Source organism: Thalassophryne amazonica, chromosome 7 (genome assembly GCF_902500255.1).
Source record: "Thalassophryne amazonica chromosome 7, fThaAma1.1, whole genome shotgun sequence".
NCBI lineage: Eukaryota > Metazoa > Chordata > Actinopteri > Batrachoidiformes > Batrachoididae > Thalassophryne > Thalassophryne amazonica.
The window spans coordinates 40,571,172-40,592,700 of record NC_047109.1 but is presented as its reverse complement, the minus strand read 5'-3'; the positions used below and the strand labels follow the sequence as shown (position 1 = coordinate 40,592,700).

At 40.9% G+C, this 21,529-nt stretch overlaps 1 protein-coding gene across 1 annotated transcript in view; it reads right to left on the bottom strand.

The window, feature by feature from the left end:
- The window catches only part of LOC117513826 (glycoprotein endo-alpha-1,2-mannosidase-like protein), a 92,351-nt gene that overhangs the window by 61,664 nt on the left and 9,158 nt on the right, over positions 1-21,529 (bottom strand). The window lies entirely within an intron of this gene.

Genomic DNA, 21,529 nt, shown 5'->3' with positions numbered 1-21,529 from the left:
CCCAAATGCAAGCCACCTGGAAGGAAAAACAAAAGACAGAAACAAAAAGGCAGCCAGGCCCCCCCAGCCATACAACAGATTGTGAAGTATAACGTGTTGGTCGTGGTGATACAAATCAATGAAGATAACTATGCTGTTTGTCTGTGTAAATTCTGTTGTTGGTTATGTATGACCCACTGATATTCAAAGAAATCTGAATACACCAATACTTGATGCATTGATCGACATCATGAAATACACAATCTCACACACAGCCTTATTTCCAATGATCTCACAATTCTAATTGCTAGACATGTAGGAGAACTTCCAGCTTTCATTCATTCATTATTTTTTTACAACCCCAATTCTAATGAAGTTGGGGACATTGTGTAAAATGTAAATAAAAACAGAATACAGTGATTTTCAAATCCTCTTCAACCTATATTCAATTGAATACACCACAAAGACAGATATTTAATGATCAAACTGATAAACTTTATTGTTTTTGTGCAAATATTTGCTCTTTTTGAAATAGATGCCTGCAACACGTTTCAAAAAAGCTGGGACAGTGGTATGTTTACCACTGTGTTACATCACCTTTCCTTCTAACAACACTCAATAAGCATTTGAGAACTGAGGACACTAATTGTTGAAGCTTTGTAGGTGGAATTCTTTCCCATTCATGCTTGATGTACGTCTTCAGTTGTTCAACAGTCTGGGGTCTCCGTTGTCGTATTTTGCGCTTCATAATGTGCCACACATTTTCAATGGCCGACAGGTCTGGACTGCAGGCAGGCCAGTCTAGTACCTGCACTCTTTTACTACAAAGCCACGCTGTTGTAACACGTGCAGAATGTGTCTTGGCATTGTCTTGCTGAAATAAGCAGGGATGTCCCTGAAAAGACTTTGCTTGGATGGCAGCATGTGTTGCTCCAAACCTGGATGTACCTTTCAGCATTGATGGTGCCATCACAGATGTGTAAGTTGCCCATGCCTTGGGTATGAACACACCCCCATATCATTACAGATGCTGGCTTTTGAACTTTGTGCTGGTAACAATCTGGATGGTCTTTTTCCTCTTTTGTCCGGAGGACACAACGTCCATGATTTCCAAAAACAATTTGAAATGTGGACTCATCAGACCACAGCACACGTTTCCACTTTGCGTCTGTCCGTTTCAAATGAGCTTGGGCCCAGAGAAGGTGGCAGCGTTTCTGGATGTTGTTGATGTATGGCTTTCGCTTTGCATGGTAGAGTTTTAACTTGCACTTGTAGATGTGGAGACGAAACTGTGTTAACTGACAATGGTTTTCTAAAGTGTTCCTGAGCCCACGCGGTATGATCCTTTACACAATGATGTTGGTTTTTGTAATGTAGTGCCGTCTGAGGGATCAAAGGTCACGGGTTTGGTGTGTTTGGGTGTTGGTTTTCGGCCTTGCCGCTTATGTGTAGAAAGTTCTCCAGATTCTCTGAATCTTCTGAGTATATTATGGACTGTAGATGATGAATCTCTAAATTCCTTGCAATAGAACATTGAGAAACATTGTTCTTAAACTGTTGGACTATTTTTTCACGCAGTTGTTCACAAAGTGGTGATCCTCGCCCCATCTTTGCTTGTGAATGGCTGAGACTTTTGTGGATGCTCCTTTTATACCCAATCATGACACTCACAATTAGTGTCCTCAGTTCCCAAATGCTTAATGAGTGTTGTTAGAAGGAAAGATGATGTAACACAGTGGTAAACATACCACTGTCCCAGCTTTTTTGAAATGTGTTGCAGGCATCCATTTGAAAATGAGCAAATATTTGCACAAAAACAAAAAGTCTATCAGTATGTTATATCTTGTCTTTGTGGTGTATTCAATGGAATATAGGTTGAAGAGGATTTGCAAATCATTGTATTCTGTTTTTAATTTACATTCACACAACGTCCCAACTTCATTGGAATTGGGGTTGTATGTTTTTCACACTATAAATGTTCCCATTTTTACCTGAGGCTACAATATGACCATCGGGTATTACAAACGCTTTGCATCCATCTGTCCATCTGTATGTCTGTCTGTCTGTCTGTCTGTGCTCAGCATAAGTCCAGTCCTATAACTGCCAGGGTGTTCAAATTCACAGGGAACATTCTTGGAACACAGACCTTGGACAAGTTCAAAGATGGCTAACCTTGACCTATTTTAAGAGGTCAAAAAGTCACATTCTGTTTCCCATTGTGATGCTCATATGACTGAGGGTATTTTTGCCAGTGGTGGGCACAGCTAACCAAAAGGATAGCTTTGATAACCATTAATCCAATAACTGAAAAGTTATCTTTTATGACGCTAAACCGATAAACTGCTAAAAAATGTATCTTTATTACCGATAACCGATAACTTTTAGTATTGATTCAGATGTGGCCACATCAGATTACACTGTTGGCTTCTGAAAACCAGTTTAACTTTTCGCTGCTGGGTAAATTCAAGAATCACAAACACATAAGAACGCATGAAAAATGAATGAATAAAAAAATAAAACCCCATACACTGTAATCATCCTTCAAAAGCAGTAAAACACAGTATTCAAAGTCACAGTTTATCTCAGTATTATACACCATCATTTACAAACTAAAAAGCTGCTGCTTTTTCACATGCTTTGAACCCTGCGGCTTAAACATCCAAAATTCGTCCTTTAATACATTGATTGGCAGAGTAAAATACACGTAGTAAATATAAATCCTTAGTTTCAGTGGGATTTATCTGAATAAATAATCCACATAGAACGTCCTTTTTAAAAAAATCCAAAACAGTGTCCAAACGTGAAGAAAAGTCCCTCTGTACACACAGCTGTGCCGTGAGAGCTCCTCTCCCCCACCTAGTCTTGGCGATTAAATTACAGCCACAAAGAGATAAAATAAAATAATGTTAAAATCAGTCCATTTTGTTTTTGTGTCGAGTGGACTCACTCACTGTAACGTCCAAAGTGAACCTGAACTACACTACCCACAATGCTCCCTGCATCGACCTGCCAATCGCGTTTTGCGCTTAATGATGATGTCATCAGCAAGTGACAGGCAGCCAGTCTGCTACAAACACACAACAGATGGACTAAAATGTTTGATTTTAGGGTTACCAACGTTTTTGACCGTTAAACTTTGCTCACTTTACAAGCAAAAAAAATGTTATCGGACTGAAAGTTATCTGAACTAAATTTATCGGAAGACAATTGGTCCGATGATGGTTTTAAAACTTATCTGAAAAACTAATCTGCGAGCAAAAACATTGGCTTTGATAATTCTGTTACTGGATTAGCTGAAGTGTGCCCACCACTGATTTTAGCATTGCATTATGTTTAGTTTAGACAGACACACACAGGACCGATTGCACTGATTACAACATCCTGCTTTGCCACTTCACCTATGTACAGGGCAATAAAGTTTTCTGATCCATCAAAAATAATTATTTCACATTTTTGCAGATCACAGACAGATGCTTCTACTGTGGTATGAAGTTGTGATGTGCATGTGGTATCTGGAAGGTTCTGAAAGTGCAGTAACTTGGGTTACCTGCAGGAGTGCTAAGCACCAGTATATAAGGCTGTGACTGTGCAGTAGAGATGGGATTTGTGGCTCTTTGGGGGGATCCAGATCTTTATGGCATGTTCCTTTCAAAGAGCCGTTCAAAAAACTGGCTCATATGGCTCTTTTTTTTTTAAAGTATTTTAGGCTTAATTATCAATTTCTGCCATGTGCACATTCGTGGTGGTGCATGCTGCAGTGTGCATGCGCACTTTGCCATTACATTGCATTCTGGTTAGAAATTCCTAGCGCCATTTGTGACATAAATTGATAATTAAGCCTAAAAATATTGAGACAGAGAGAGAGAGAGAGAGAGAGAGAGAGAGAGAGAGAGAGAGAGAGAGAGAGATGAGCCATCTCAATGTCACTTTTCAAATTTGCTCCCCTATTCTGTCTCCCTACCTTTTCTGCCAGCAGTGGACATCGACATGAATCCTTGGGGAGAACAGCACGCTCAGGCAAAAGACTGGTGTTGACTGACTGAAATGTCGTTCCAAACGAGAAGAGAACAGGGAATAGAAACCTGACATTAAACCAAACCTGTTGTTGCTTAAAGTAGCCAGTAGATGGCGTTAACGCATTGTAAATAACCAAGGAAACCCATACTGAGAAACACCATTTATTTTTTGTTCTTTCCATATATTTTTTGATTTTGAAAGTTTTTGTATTGCACATGTTCTTTTTTCTATTCACTTTAAATCTGATATCACAGCCATTATCAACCATTATCTGAGTTTGAATTATTTGGAAATACTGATTATAACCCCATTATAATATGTTGAAAAGAATTTTGGTCTGAATTCATTGTAAATATTCCACTAGGTGGTACAATATTTTCGCGCCACAAGAACCCCCCCCTCCCCCCTGCAGGAGTACTCATGTGAAGGCACATGCTGCCTGTGCCCCTCCCCCTGTAGCTGCTCTCTTTCTATGCGGGGGGGCAGCCACAGCCGCAACCGCAACTGGATGTTCCTGGGAGCAGTGTGAAACAAACATGCATGAAAAAAAAAAAGAACGACAAAAAGAACAGCTCACGCGCAGCCGCGACTCGGCTCCCTTCGTTCATATTAAAGAGCCGTTCAAAAGAACCGGCTCGTTCGCGAACGTCACAACAGTACTGTGCAGAGCCAGACGAAGAAGGAGGGTGTTATGGGCAGTGTGGAGACTTGTCAGCTGTGAAGCTCTATAATAAATTTGTTGTGTTCCTGTGCAAAGTCGTCAGCTTCCTTGGCTCGTATTTCAAACAATATCTGTGACACAACAGAAAATTGGTGACGAGGATTGGGATACTGCTTTGGAAGTGAGTTTTGAGCCAAAGTCTGAACTCCGTTGAGACGACTGAGCACATGTGTAATGGTGACTGCATTTGGGAATGGAGAAGACCTCCACTTTGATGAAACAGAATAAGAATTTGAAGATTACATGGAGTGGCTGGAACAATTCTTTGTGGCAAATGTACCGAAGTATGGTGATAAAAATTTGAAAGAAGAGTTTTTGACTGTCGTTGGAAAACAAGATCACACGTTGCTTATGGACTTGTGTTCGCCAGGAAAGCCATCCGAATGAAAGTTGACTGACTGAATAAGTCTCCTACGTGCCCATTTTGTGCCAAAAACAAACTTTATCACTGAAAGATATAAGTTTAACACCTGAAGGCAAAGAGAAGATGAGTCTATCAGTGAATTCATGGCTAGTCTCAGAAAACTAGCTTCAACGTACAAATTTGAGGCATTTTTGGACGATGTATCAAGAGATAGATTCGTTTATGATATTCACAGTCATGGCACACAAAGTGGCAAAACAAAACGCAAAGCAGTGGTCACAAAAGTCCCTGAAAACCAACACTGTTTTCATGAAAGCTGTTCTCAAGAAAGAGGAAAGTGGAAAACTGTGCTACAGGTGCAAAGGGAGAGGGCATGTGCCAGACAACTGCCATTTTAAAGAGGTGGAGTGCCACAGATGCTACAAGAAAGGGCACATCGCCAGGACGTGTTGCTCATGACCAGAGGAAGCACACGACAAAAAGAGGCAGAGTGTTCCCAACTGGAAAAGAAAGGCGCCAGACAGCCCAAGCGGACCAATCACCGAATGACAGTGAAGCAGAGTGATGATCACAATCGGGAAGAATCACATAACACGTTGCATGCCACGGTTGATGCTCCAACGGATCGGGAGGAACCACATGACATGCCACATGCCAAGGTCAACACCCTGACAGCTGCACGTGAGGAGGCAGAGATCTCAGCTTCCTTCATCTAAAACATTTAAGGTCACATCCAAACCAGACTCTAATGTGAAAAACAGGGGAGGTAAAAACAAGGGTCTGGAACTGTTAGCGGTGTGATGAAACCTTCTTATGTTTATGTGCAGGTAAATGGTAAACAAATTAAATTGGAGTTTGATACAGGAGCAGCCGTATCTTATATCAGAAGCACTGTACAAACGAAGGTTTAAATATAATGCAATGCTAAAATACCCTCGGCCGTATGAGCCTTGTGTTCTTTATAATTTGCAGTTGTTTAATTTATTATTAAGATCCTGTTGTCTTACGTACAATTTATACGTCAGCTCCTCTATTAATCAGTCAATCAAAAACAATATTTACGTTTTAACAGCATCTGCAGGAGGCTTTGCGTGTGTGTGTGTACATGAGCTTTTGACAAAAGCAGAAGTTATGCAAATCAAGGAATATTTGGAGAATCACCCTCTGTACATTTGCTGGTATTAATGAGACAAATTTAACTCCACAGGAAGTTAGCTTTGAGTTAGCAGAAGTTGGCGTACACGCTAACACCACAAAATGTGTTATCGGGTTACAAAAAGAGCATTTTCAGTTTTACGCTTTTTACTCTTTTAATTCATTTATTAGTAATTGGAGCGGGCTGCGGCCTCAACTTTACCTAAATTCAGGGTCTTTTAATGAAGTTTAGGGCTAGTGGCCGGCGATCAACTTAGCATTTCTTCTGTTTTTCTTGTTGTTTAATGCTGGCAAATTATACAGTATTTTTTGTCTTTCTCATGGCTGATTCTGTTTTTTCTCTCTGTTTAAGGTGCAGCTCCATCCAGAGATGGGAGTTGTATTTGTGTTGGCAACCCTCCTGTCCTGTGCACCAATAGCAATTCTTGTATATTCGTCCGTGAATTGTTCTGTGAATTGTTTCTGTAATTTATGTCTGTAGCATGGTCCAAGCAGAGGGTCACCCTTTGAGTCTTGTCTGCTTGAGGTTTCTTCCTCAGAGGGAGTTTTTCCTTACCACTGTTGCTCTGTGGGTTGGTAAGGTTAGACCTTACCTGTGTGAAGCGCTTTGAGGCAACTCTGTTGTGATTTGGCGCTATATAAATGAAAATAAATTTAAATTGAAAATAGAAGTGTTTATTTCTCGCTATCTTTTACATAATATATGACAAAGAGGATATGTTTACACACAAATGAAACCGTTTTGCTGCTAGCTACCAGCCTGTGATGTCACCATGCTAACGTCCGCAAAATAAATTCAGAGGTGTTAGCAGGTTCCAAAAATGGCGTTTTCGGTTTTAGAAGTGTTTATTTCTCACTAGCTTTTACATAATATATGAGAGACATGTATATAAGCACAAAGGAAAATGGGTTTAAAGGGACCAGCCACTGACGTCACGATGCAGCTTTATTCTGATTGGTTGTCATCCCTCGCCATATGTTGGCCTCGGGTAAAAAGGGTAAACTTGTACCAACTGGTCAGGATTTGAGAACCTACAGCAAACAAGCACTGGAGGTTAAAGGGCTCCTCCAAGTGGTGGTAAAATGTAAGGAAAACAGTTATACACTAGCTTTGTTTGTGGTAAAAGGATGTGGGCCAGCCTTAATGGGAAGACATTGGATTGAAAGATTACAGTTTTTGCCAACTGCTTACACCCAAAAAGCGAATGCTTAGACTAAAGCTTCAAATCCGAAACTTCTTGAAACAATAGCTAAAACAAAATGTGACAATACCTTAAACACATTTTCTACTTTGCACTTTGCTTGCAATTCTTCAACACAGTTGCGCAGAACATTACACACAGGTTCCTACAGTAGACACTTTACTCAAAGATAAAATACCTTGTTATCATTGGGAAAACACTTTTAGTAAAAATGCAAAACACATCAGGTAACTAGAAATACTTATGCATACATCTGAAAACACACACAGAAAACTCACCAATCAGTCTGACCTTTGGCACTACAAATAGAGCTCAAGTAAGACATTTGTTAAAATCTGCAATCGTGGCAGCAGTGAGACTCAAAGAAAGAGACAGAGGAAGACAAAGACAGATACGTGGACAAGGACAAAGACAAGGAAGAGCAAGAAGGAGAAATGTTTCCGATGAAATTCGAGCAACTTTGGTGGACCATGTAATGAACCACGGCCTCACACTGAGGGAAGCTGAACAAAGGGTCCACCCAAACCTCAGCCACCACACAGTGGGTAGTACTGTCAAGTGATGTTACTGTATCATGAAGTACAGTAGTGTAAACACTTATTTTAATTGTTTGGACTTGCATTTTGAAATTGAACTGTACAGTACTCTATCTTTTTTCGGTATTTGTAAGAAATTTGTATTTCTTTGTAAACAAACAAAGAAACAAAACAACAGGGAAATAACAGTTTTGTTGCTAAATACTGTAACTTTGAGCTCTTGTTTGAGTAAAAGTAAATAAAAAGGTTTTGACTTCAGTGTTTTGTGTAAAACACATCAGTGTGTTGCTGTTGATTTTAAAGTGTTTCAAAATGGTGCATGTGTGTATCATTTTGTTGCTAGAATGACATTTTTAGGAGGGATTGTTAGGTTTGATTGTACAGTTTCATTTTGACAGAGCTGCGATTTGTTTTACAAGTGTTGTGTCTTATCTTGCTTGTGTGTAGCATTTTGATACAGTGAGCCAAATTTTGAAAAAAGTGTAAGCAATCGGCAAAAACTGTAACCAGGTCAGCATTTCCACAGTCCGATTTTTGCAGAAACAAGTCATCATGAAACAGCTCTACATGGTTCCATTTGAAAGAAACAGCCAGGGGGTCAAGGATCTCCACTATGAGTATGTCCAAGTATGTGTCATTGCACTTTATATACACTGTATTGTGATATGATCCAATGGTTGTTACAGTAACTCTGTGAAATGCTGTGTAGATGCGAGTGTGTGTGTGAGGGAGCTTTCTTGAAGATATAGGTGCCTGTTTTATGTATGTACATATGTATGTACGTATGTATGTTCTGTTTCAGTGAGTTCTTGACCTTGAAACAGCTGCACAGCCTCATGAGTACACCTACATCGACTTCAGTGTTTTCTGTAGAACACATCAGTGTGTTGCTGTTGATTTGAAATTGTTGCATGTTTGTATCCTTTTGCTGCTAGAATGACATTATATAGGAGGGATTGTTAGGTTTAGATTGTAGGGTTTCATTTTGACAGAGCTATGAGGTGTTTTACAACAAGTGTTGTGTCTTATCAATCAATCAATCAACTTTTTTCTTGTATAGCGCCAAATCACAACAAACAGTTGCCCCAAGGCGCTCCACATTGCAAGGCAAGGCCATACAATAATTATGAAACACAGTCTACGTCTAAAGCAACATAACCAAGGGATGGTCCAGGGTCACCCGATCCAGCCCTAACTATAAGCCTTAGCGAAAAGGAAAGTTTTAAGACTAATCTTAAAAGTAGAGAGGGTATCTGTCTCCCTGATCTGAATTGGGAGCTGGTTCCACAGGAGAGGAGCCTGAAAGCTGAAGGCTCTGCCTCCCATTCTACTCTTACAAACCCTAGGAACTACAAGTAAGCCCGCAGTCTGAGAGCGAAGCGCTCTAATGGGGTAATATGGTACTACGAGGTCCCTAAGATAAGATGGGACCTGATTATTCAAAACCTTATAAGTAAGAAGAAGAATTTTAAATTCTATTCTAGCATTAACAGGAAGCCAATGAAGGGAGGCCAACACGGGTGAGATATGCTCTCTCCTGCTAGTCCCCGTCAGTACTCTAGCTGCAGCATTCTGAACCAACTGAAGGCTTTTTAGGGAACTTTTAGGACAACCTGATAATAATGAATTACAATAGTCCAGCCTAGAGGAAATAAATGCATGAATTAGTTTTTCAGCATCACTCTGAGACAAGACCTTTCTGATTTTAGAGATATTGCGTAAATGCAAAAAGGCAGTCCTACATATTTGTTTAATATGCGCTTTGAATGACATATCCTGATCAAAAATAACTCCAAGATTTCTCACAGTATTACTAGAGATCAGGGAAATGCCATCCAGAGTAACGATCTGGTTAGACACCATGCTTCTAAGATTTGTGGGGCCAAGTACAATAACTTCAGTTTTATCTGAGTTTAAAAGCAGGAAATTAGAGGTCATCCATGTCTTTATGTCTCTAAGACAATCCTGCAGTTTAGCTAATTGGTGCGTATCCTCTGGCTTCATGGATAGATAAAGCTGGGTATCATCTGCGTAACAATGAAAATTTAAGCAATACCGTCTAATAATACTGCCCAAGGGAAGCATGTATAAAGTGAATAAAATTGGTCCTAGCACAGAACCTTGTGGAACTCCATAATTAACTTTAGTCTGTGAAGAAGATTCCCCATTTACATGAACAAACTGTAATCTATTAGACAAATATGATTCAAACCACCGCAGCGCAATGCCTTTAATACCTATGACATGCTCTAATCTCTGTAATAAAATTTTATGGTCAACAGTATCAAAAGCAGCACTGAGGTCCAACAGAACAAGCACAGAGATAAGTCCACTGTCCGAAGCCATAAGAAGATCATTTGTAACCTTCACTAATGCTGTTTCTGTACTATGATGAATTCTAAAACCTGACTGAAACTCTTCAAATAGACCATTCCTCTGCAGGTGATCAGTTAGCTGTTTTACAACTACCCTCTCAAGAATCTTTGAGAGAAAAGGAAGGTTGGAGATTGGCCTATAATTAGCTAAGATAGCTGGGTCAAGTGATGGCTTTTTAAGTAATGGTTTAATTACTGCCACCTTAAAGGCCTGTGGTACATAACCAACTAACAAAGATAGATTGATCATATTTAAGATTGAAGCATTAAATAATGGTAGGACTTCCTTGAGCAGCCTGGCAGGAATGGGGTCTAATAAGCATGTTGATGGTTTGGATGAAGTAACTAATGAAAATAACTCAGACAGAACAATCGGAGAGAAAGAGTCTAACCAAATACCGGCATCACTGAAAGCAGCCAAAGATAACGATACATCTTTGGGATGGTTATGAGTAATTTTTTCTCTAATAGTCAAAATTTTGTTAGCAAAGAAAGTCATGAAGTCATTACTAGTTAAAGTTAATGGAATACTCAGCTCAATAGAGCTCTGACTCTTTGTCAGCCTGGCTACAGTGCTGAAAAGAAACCTGGGGTTGTTCTTATTTTCTTCAATTAGTGATGAGTAGAAAGATGTCCTAGCTTCACGAAGGGCTTTCTTATAGAGCAACAAACTCTTTTTCCAGGCTAAGTGAAGATCTTCTAAATTAGTGAGACACCATTTCCTCTCCAACTTACGGGTTATCAGCTTTAAGCTACGAGTTTGTGAGTTATACCACGGAGTCAGACACTTCTGATTTAAAGCTCTCTTTTTCAGAGGAGCTACAGCATCCAAAGTTGTCTTCAATGAGGATGTAAAACTATTGACAAGATACTCTAACTCCCTTACAGAGTTTAGGTAGCTACTCTGCTCTGTGTTGGTATATGACATTAGAGAACATAAAGAAGGAATCATATCCTTAAACCTAGTTACAGCGCTTTCTGAAAGACTTCTAGTGTAATGAAACTTATTCCTCACTGCAGGGTAGTCCATCAGGGTAAATGTAAATGTTATTAAAAAATGATCAGACAAAAGGGAGTTTTCAGGGAATACTGTTAAGTCTTCTATTTCCATACCATAAGTCAGAACAAGATCTAAAATATGATTAAAGTGGTGGGTGGACTCATTTACTTTTTGAGCAAAGCCGATAGAGTCTAATAATAGATTAAATGCAGTGTTGAGGCTGTCATTCTCAGCATCTGTGTGGATGTTAAAATCGCCCACTATAATTATCTTATCTGAGCTAAGCACTAAGTCAGACAAAAGGTCTGAAAATTCACAGAGAAACTCACAGTAACGACCAGGTGGACGATAGATAATAACAAATAAAACTGGTTTTTGGGACTTCCAATTTGGATGGACAAGACTAAGAGACAAGCTTTCAAATGAATTAAAGCTCTGTCTAGGTTTTTGATTAATTAATAAGCTGGAATGGAAGATTGCTGCTAATCCTCCGCCCCGGCCCGTGCTACGAGCATTCTGACAGTTAGTGTGACTCGGGGGTGTTGACTCATTTAAACTAACATATTCATCCTGCTGTAACCAAGTTTCTGTTAGGCAGAATAAATCAATACGTTGATCAATTATTATATCATTTACCAACAGGGACTTAGAAGAAAGAGACCTAATGTTTAATAGACCACATTTAACTGTTTTAGTCTGTGGTGCAATTGAAGGTGCTATATTATTTTTTCTTTTTGAATTTTTATGCTTAAATAGATTTTTGCTAGTTATTGGTGGTCTAGGAGCAGGCACCGTCTCTACGGGGATGGGGTAATAGGGGGATGGCAGGGGGAGAGAAGCTGCAGAGAGGTGTATAAGACCACAGCTCTGCCTCCTGGTCCCAACGCTAGACAGTCACAGTTTGGAGGATCCCAAAAAATTGGCCAGATTTCTAGAAATGAGAGCTGCTCCCTCTAAAGTGGGATGGATGCCGTCTCTCCTAACAAGACCAGGTTTTCCCCAGAAGCTTTGCCAATTATCAATGAAGCCCACCTCATTTTTTGGACACCACTCAGACAGCCAGCAATTCAAGGAGAACATGCGGCTAAACATGTCACTCCTGGTCTGATTGGGGAGGGGCCCAGAGAAAACAACAGAGTCCGACATTGTTTTTGCAAAGTTACACACCGATTCAATGTTAATTTTAGTGACCTCCGATTGGCGTAACCGAGTGTCATTACTGCCGACGTGAATTACAATCTTACCAAATTTACGCTTAGCCTTAGCCAGCAATTTCAAATGTCCTTCGATGTCGCCTGCTCTGGCCCCCGGAAGACAATTGACAATGGTTGCTGGTGTCGCTAACTTCACATTTCTCAAAACAGAGTCGCCAATAACCAGAGTTTGATCCTCGGCGAGTGTATCGTCGAGTGGGGAAAAACGGTTAGAGATGTGAACGGGTTGACGGTGTACACGGGGCTTCTGTTTAGGGCTACGCTTCCTCCTCACAGTCACCCAGTCAGCCTGCCTTCCCGACTGCACGGGGTCTGCCAGGGGGGAACTAACGGCGGCTAAGCTACCTTGGTCCGCACCGACTACAGGGGCCTGGCTAGCTGTAGAATTTTCCACGGTGCGGAGCCGAACCTTACTGCTAAAAGAGGCCGAGGAATAACTAAACATTTCACACCCAGAGCAGAAAAGTACGGGAGAGACAGGAGAAGCCGCCATGCTAAAACGGCTAAGAGCTAGTAGCTACGCTAAGCTAGCGGATTCCCAAACAGGGAATCCGACACTAGACAGGCTGTGGAGCAGCACAGGTAACGCACGACAACAGTGCTAAAATAAAATAAAAATCCACTAGACAGGCTGTGGAGCAGCACAGGTAACGCACAACAACAGTGCTAAAAAATAAAATAAAATAAAAATAAAAATCCACAGGACAGGCTGTGGAGCAGCACAGGCAACGCACGACAACAGTGCTAAAACAAAATAAAAATCCACTAGACAGGCTGTGGAGCAGCACAGGTAACGCACGACAACAGTGCTAAAAAATAAAATAAAAATAAAAATCCACTGGACAGGCTGTGGAGCAGCACAGGCAACGCACGACAACAGTGCTAAAACAAAATAAAAATCCACTGGACAGGCTGTGGAGCAGCACAGGTAACGCACGACAACAGTGCTAAATCAAAATCCACTGGACAGGCTGTGGAGCAGCACAGGTAACGCACGACAACAGTGCTAAAACAAAATCAAAATCCACTAGACAGGCTGTGGAGCAGCACAGGTAACGCACAACAACAGTGCTAAAAAATAAAATAAAATAAAAAAAATCCACTGGACAGGCTGTGGAGCAGCACAGGCAACGCACGACAACAGTGCTAAAACAAAATAAAAATCCACTAGACAGGCTGTGGAGCAGCACAGGTAACGCACGACAACAGCGCCAAAAAAAAAAAATCAAAATCAAAATCAAAATCCACTGGACAGGCTGTGGAGCAGCACAGGTAACGCACGACAACAGTGGTAAAAAATAAAATAAAAATCCACTGGACAGGCTGTGGAGCAGCACAGGTAATGCACGACAACAGTGGTAAAAAATAAAATAAAAATCCACTGGACAGGCTGTGGAGCAGCACAGGTAACGCACGACAACAGTGCTAAAAAATAAAATAAAAATCCACTGGACAGGCTGTGGAGCAGCACAGGTAACGCACGACAACAGTGCTAAAAAAAAAAAATTAAAAAATAAAAAAATTAAAAAAATAATAATAATAAAATAAAAATCCACTGGACAGGCTGCGGAGCAGCACAGGTAACACACGACAACAGTGGTAAAAAATAAAATAAAAATCCACTAGACAGGCTGTGGAGCAGCACAGGTAACACACGACAACAGTGCTAAAAAAAAATAAAATCAAAATCAAAATCCACTGGACAGGCTGTGGAGCAGCACAGGTAACGCACGACAACAGTGCCAAAAAATAAAATAAAAATCCACTGGACAGGCTGTGGAGCAGCACAGGTAACGCACGACAACAGTGCCAAAAAACAAAACAAAAATCCACTGAACAGGCTGTGGAGCAGCGCAGGTAACACACGACAACAGTGCCAAAAAATAAAATAAAAATCCACTGGACAGGCTGTGGAGCAGCACAGGTAACACACGACAACAGTGGTAAAAAATAAAATAAAAATCCACTGGACAGGCTGTGGAACAGCACAGGTAACGCACGACAACAGTGCTAAAAAATAAAATAAAAATCCACTGAACAGGCTGTGGAGCAGCACAGGTAACGCACGACAACAGTGATAAAAAATAAAATAAAAATCCACTGAACAGGCTGTGGAGCAGCACAGGTAACGCACGACAACAGTGCTAAAAAATAAAATAAAAATCCACTGGACAGGCTGTGGAGCAGCACAGGTAACGCACGACAACAGTGCTAAAATAAAATAAAAATCCACTAGACAGGCTGTGGAGCAGCACAGGTAACGCACAACAACAGTGCTAAAAAATAAAATAAAATAAAAATAAAAATCCACAGGACAGGCTGTGGAGCAGCACAGGCAACGCACGACAACAGTGCTAAAACAAAATAAAAATCCACTAGACAGGCTGTGGAGCAGCACAGGTAACGCACGACAACAGTGCTAAAAAATAAAATAAAAATAAAAATCCACTGGACAGGCTGTGGAGCAGCACAGGCAACGCACGACAACAGTGCTAAAACAAAATAAAAATCCACTGGACAGGCTGTGGAGCAGCACAGGTAACGCACGACAACAGTGCTAAAAAAAAAAATAAAAAAATAAAAAAATAAAAAAAATAATAATAATAAAATAAAAATCCACTGGACAGGCTGCGGAGCAGCACAGGTAACGCACGACAACAGTGGTAAAAAATAAAATAAAAATCCACTAGACAGGCTGTGGAGCAGCACAGGTAACACACGACAACAGTGCCAAAAAAAAATAAAATCAAAATCAAAATCCACTGGACAGGCTGTGGAGCAGCACAGGTAACGCACGACAACAGTGCCAAAAAATAAAATAAAAATCCACTGGACAGGCTGTGGAGCAGCACAGGTAACGCACGACAACAGTGCCAAAAAACAAAACAAAAATCCACTGGACAGGCTGTGGAGCAGCACAGGTAACGCACGACAACAGTGCTAAAAAAAAATTAAATCAAAATCAAAATCCACTGGACAGGCTGTGGAGCAGCACAGGTAACGCACGACAACAGTGCCAAAAAATAAAATAAAAATCCACTGGACAGGCTGTGGAGCAGCACAGGTAACGCACGACAACAGTGCCAAAAAACAAAACAAAAATCCACTGAACAGGCTGTGGAGCAGCGCAGGTAACACACGACAACAGTGCCAAAAAATAAAATAAAAATCCACTGGACAGGCTGTGGAGCAGCACAGGTAACACACGACAACAGTGGTAAAAAATAAAATAAAAATCCACTGGACAGGCTGTGGAACAGCACAGGTAACGCACGACAACAGTGCTAAAAAATAAAATAAAAATCCACTGAACAGGCTGTGGAGCAGCACAGGTAACGTACGACAACAGTGCTAAAAATAAAATAAAAATCCACTGGACAGGCTGTGGAGCAGCACAGGCAACGCACGACAACAACGCTAAAATAAAATAAAAATCCACTGAACAGGCTGTGGAGCAGCACAGGTAACACATGACAACAGTGCTAAAATAAAATAAAAATCCACTGAACAGGCTGTGGAGCAGCACAGGTAACACACGATAACAGTGCTAAAAAATAAAATAAAAATCCACTGAACAGGCTGTGGAGCAGCACAGGTAACACATGACAACAGTGCTAAAAAATAAAATAAAAATCCACTGAACAGGCTGTGGAGCAGCACAGGTAACACACGACAACAGTGCTAAAAAATAAAATAAAAATCCACTGAACAGGCTGTGGAGCAGCACAGGTAACGCACGACAACAGTGCTAAAAAATAAAATAAAAATCCACTGAACAGGCTGTGGAGCAGCACAGGTAACGCACGACAACAGTGCTAAAAAATAAAATAAAAATCCACTGAACAGGCTGTGGAGCAGCACAGGTAACGCACGACAACAGTGCTAAAAAATAAAATAAAAATCCACTGAACAGGCTGTGGAGCAGCACAGGTAACGCACGACAACAGTGCTAAAAAATAAAATAAAAATCCACTGGACAGGCTGTGGAGCAGCACAGGTAACGCACGACAACAGTGCTAAAATAAAATAAAAATCCACTAGACAGGCTGTGGAGCAGCACAGGTAACGCACAACAACAGTGCTAAAAAATAAAATAAAATAAAAATAAAAATCCACAGGACAGGCTGTGGAGCAGCACAGGCAACGCACGACAACAGTGCTAAAACAAAAAAATCCACTAGACAGGCTGTGGAGCAGCACAGGTAACGCACGACAACAGTGCTAAAAAATAAAATAAAAATAAAAATCCACTGGACAGGCTGTGGAGCAGCACAGGCAACGCACGACAACAGTGCTAAAACAAAATAAAAATCCACTGGACAGGCTGTGGAGCAGCACAGGTAACGCATGACAACAGTGCTAAAACAAAATAAAAATCCACTAGACAGGCTGTGGAGCAGCACAGGTAACGCACAACAACAGTGCTAAAAAATAAAATAAAATAAAAATAAAAATCCACTGGACAGGCTGTGGAGCAGCACAGGCAACGCACGACAACAGTGCTAAAACAAAATAAAAATCCACTAGACAGGCTGTGGAGCAGCACAGGTAACGCACGACAACAGCGCCAAAAAAAAAATAAAATAAAAATAAAAATAAAAATCCACTGGACAGGCTGTGGAGCAGCACAGGTAACGCACGACAACAGTGGTAAAAAATAAAATAAAAATCCACTGGACAGGCTGTGGAGCAGCACAGGTAACGCACGACAACAGTGCTAAAAAATAAAATAAAAATCCACTGGACAGGCTGTGGAGCAGCACAGGTAACGCACGACAACAGTGCTAAAAAATAAAATAAAAATCCACTGGACAGGCTGTGGAGCAGCACAGGTAACGCACGACAACAGTGCTAAAAAAAATAAATAAATAAATAAAAAAATAAAAAAAATAATAATAATAAAATAAAAATCCACTGGACAGGCTGCGGAGCAGCACAGGTAACACACGACAACAGTGGTAAAAAATAAAATAAAAATCCACTAGACAGGCTGTGGAGCAGCACAGGTAACACACGACAACAGTGCTAAAAAAAAATAAAATCAAAATCCACTGGACAGGCTGTGGAGCAGCACAGGTAACGCACGACAACAGTGCCAAAAAACAAAACAAAAATCCACTGGACAGGCTGTGGAGCAGCGCAGGTAACACACGACAACAGTGCCAAAAAATAAAATAAAAATCCACTGGACAGGCTGTGGAGCAGCACAGGTAATGCACGACAACAGTGCCAAAAAACAAAACAAAAATCCACTGGACAGGCTGTGGAGCAGCACAGGTAACACACGACAACAGTGGTAAAAATAAAATAAAAATCCACTGGACAGGCTGTGGAACAGCACAGGCAACGCACGACAACAGCGCTAAAATAAAATAAAAATCCACTGAACAGGCTGTGGAGCAGCACAGGTAACGCACGACAACAGTGCCAAAAAATAAAATAAAAATCCACTGGACAGGCTGTGGAGCAGCACAGGTAACGCACGACAACAGTGCCAAAAAATAAAATAAAAATCCACTGGACAGGCTGTGGAGCAGCGCAGGTAACACACGACAACAGTGCCAAAAAATAAAATAAAAATCCACTGAACAGGCTGTGGAGCAGCCCAGGTAACGCACGACAACAGTGCTAAAAATAAAATAAAAATCCACTGGACAGGCTGTGGAGCAGCACAGGTAACGCACGACAACAGTGCTAAAAATAAAATAAAAATCCACTGGACAGGCTGTGGAGCAGCGCAGGTAACACACGACAACAGTGCTAAAAAATAAAATAAAAATCCACTGAACAGGCTGTGGAGCAGCACAGGTAACGCACGACAACAGTGCTAAAAATAAAATAAAAATCCACTGAACAGGCTGTGGAGCAGCACAGGTAACACACGACAACAGTGCTAAAAAATAAAATAAAAATCCACTGAACAGGCTGTGGAGCAGCACAGGTAACACACGACAACAGTGCTAAAAAATAAAATAAAAATCCACTGAACAGGCTGTGGAGCAGCACAGGTAACGCACGACAACAGTGCTAAAAAATAAAATAAAAATCCACTGAACAGGCTGTGGAGCAGCACAGGTAACGCACGACAACAGTGCTAAAAAATAAAATAAAAATCCACTGAACAGGCTGTGGAGCAGCACAGGTAACGCACGACAACAGTGCTAAAAAATAAAATAAAAATCCACTGAACAGGCTGTGGAGCAGCACAGGTAACGCACGACAACAGTGCTAAAAAATAAAATAAAAATCCACTGGACAGGCTGTGGAGCAGCACAGGTAACGCACGACAACAGTGCTAAAATAAAATAAAAATCCACTAGACAGGCTGTGGAGCAGCACAGGTAACGCACAACAACAGTGCTAAAAAATAAAATAAAATAAAAATAAAAATCCACAGGACAGGCTGTGGAGCAGCACAGGTAACACATGACAACAGTGCTAAAAAATAAAATAAAAATCCACTGAACAGGCTGTGGAGCAGCACAGGTAACACACGACAACAGTGCTAAAATAAAATAAAAATCCACTAGACAGGCTGTGGAGCAGCACAGGTAACACATGACAACAGTGCTAAAAAATAAAATAAAAATCCACTGGACAGGCTGTGGAGCAGCACAGGTAACGCACGACAACAGTGCTAAAATAAAATAAAAATCCACTAGACAGGCTGTGGAGCAGCACAGGTAACGCACAACAACAGTGCTAAAAAATAAAATAAAATAAAAATAAAAATCCACAGGACAGGCTGTGGAGCAGCACAGGCAACGCACGACAACAGTGCTAAAACAAAATAAAAATCCACTAGACAGGCTGTGGAGCAGCACAGGTAACGCACGACAACAGTGCTAAAAAATAAAATAAAAATAAAAATCCACTGGACAGGCTGTGGAGCAGCACAGGCAACGCACGACAACAGTGCTAAAACAAAATAAAAATCCACTGGACAGGCTGTGGAGCAGCACAGGTAACGCATGACAACAGTGCTAAAACAAAATAAAAATCCACTAGACAGGCTGTGGAGCAGCACAGGTAACGCACAACAACAGTGCTAAAAAATAAAATAAAATAAAAATAAAAATCCACTGGACAGGCTGTGGAGCAGCACAGGCAACGCACGACAACAGTGCTAAAACAAAATAAAAATCCACTAGACAGGCTGTGGAGCAGCACAGGTAACGCACGACAACAGCGCCAAAAAAATAATAAAATAAAAATAAAAATAAAAATCCACTGGACAGGCTGTGGAGCAGCACAGGTAACGCACGACAACAGTGGTAAAAAATAAAATAAAAATCCACTGGACAGGCTGTGGAGCAGCACAGGTAACGCACGACAACAGTGGTAAAAAATAAAATAAAAATCCACTGGACAGGCTGTGGAGCAGCACAGGTAACGCACGACAACAGTGCTAAAAAATAAAATAAAAATCCACTGGACAGGCTGTGGAGCAGCACAGGTAACGCACGACAACAGTGCTAAAATAAATAAATAAATAAATAAAAAAATAAAAAAAATAATAATAATAAAATAAAAATCCACTGGACAGGCTGCGGAGCAGCACAGGTAACACACGACAACAGTGGTAAAAAATAAAATAAAAATCCACTAGACAGGCTGTGGAGCAGCACAGGTAACACACGACAACAGTGCTAAAAAAAAATAAAATCAAAATCAAAATCCACTGGACAGGCTGTGGAGCAGCACAGGTAACGCACGACAACAGTGCCAAAAAACAAAACAAAAATCCACTGGACAGGCTGTGGAGCAGCGCAGGTAACACACGACAACAGTGCCAAAAAATAAAATAAAAATCCACTGGACAGGCTGTGGAGCAGCACAGGTAACGCACGACAACAGTGCCAAAAAATAAAATAAAAATCCACTGGACAGGCTGTGGAGCAGCACAGGTAACGCACGACAACAGTGCCAAAAAACAAAACAAAAATCCACTGAACAGGCTGTGGAGCAGCGCAGGTAACACACGACAACAGTGCCAAAAAATAAAATAAAAATCCACTGAACAGGCTGTGGAGCAGCCCAGGTAACGCACGACAACAGTGCTAAAAATAAAATAAAAATCCACTGGACAGGCTGTGGAGCAGCACAGGTAACGCACGACAACAGTGCTAAAAATAAAATAAAAATCCACTGGACAGGCTGTGGAGCAGCGCAGGTAACACACGACAACAGTGCTAAAAAATAAAATAAAAATCCACTGAACAGGCTGTGGAGCAGCGCAGGTAACGCACGACAACAGTGCTAAAAATAAAATAAAAATCCACTGGACAGGCTGTGGAGCAGCACAGGCAACGCACGACAACAGCGCTAAAATAAAATAAAAATCCACTGAACAGGCTGTGGAGCAGCACAGGTAACACACGACAACAGTGCTAAAAAATAAAATAAAAATCCACTGAACAGGCTGTGGAGCAGCACAGGTAACGCACGACAACAGTGCTAAAAAATAAAATAAAAATCCACTGAACAGGCTGTGGAGCAGCACAGGTAACGCACGACAACAGTGCTAAAAAATAAAATAAAAATCCACTGAACAGGCTGTGGAGCAGCACAGGTAACGCACGACAACAGTGCTAAAAAATAAAATAAAAATCCACTGAACAGGCTGTGGAGCAGCACAGGTAACGCACGACAACAGTGCTAAAAAATAAAATAAAAATCCACTGAACAGGCTGTGGAGCAGCACAGGTAACGCACGACAACAGTGCTAAAAAATAAAATAAAAATCCACTGAACAGGCTGTGGAGCAGCACAGGTAACGCACGACAACAGTGCTAAAAAATAAAATAAAAATCCACTGGACAGGCTGTGGAGCAGCACAGGTAACGCACGACAACAGTGCTAAAATAAAATAAAAATCCACTAGACAGGCTGTGGAGCAGCACAGGTAACGCACAACAACAGTGCTAAAAAATAAAATAAAATAAAAATAAAAATCCACAGGACAG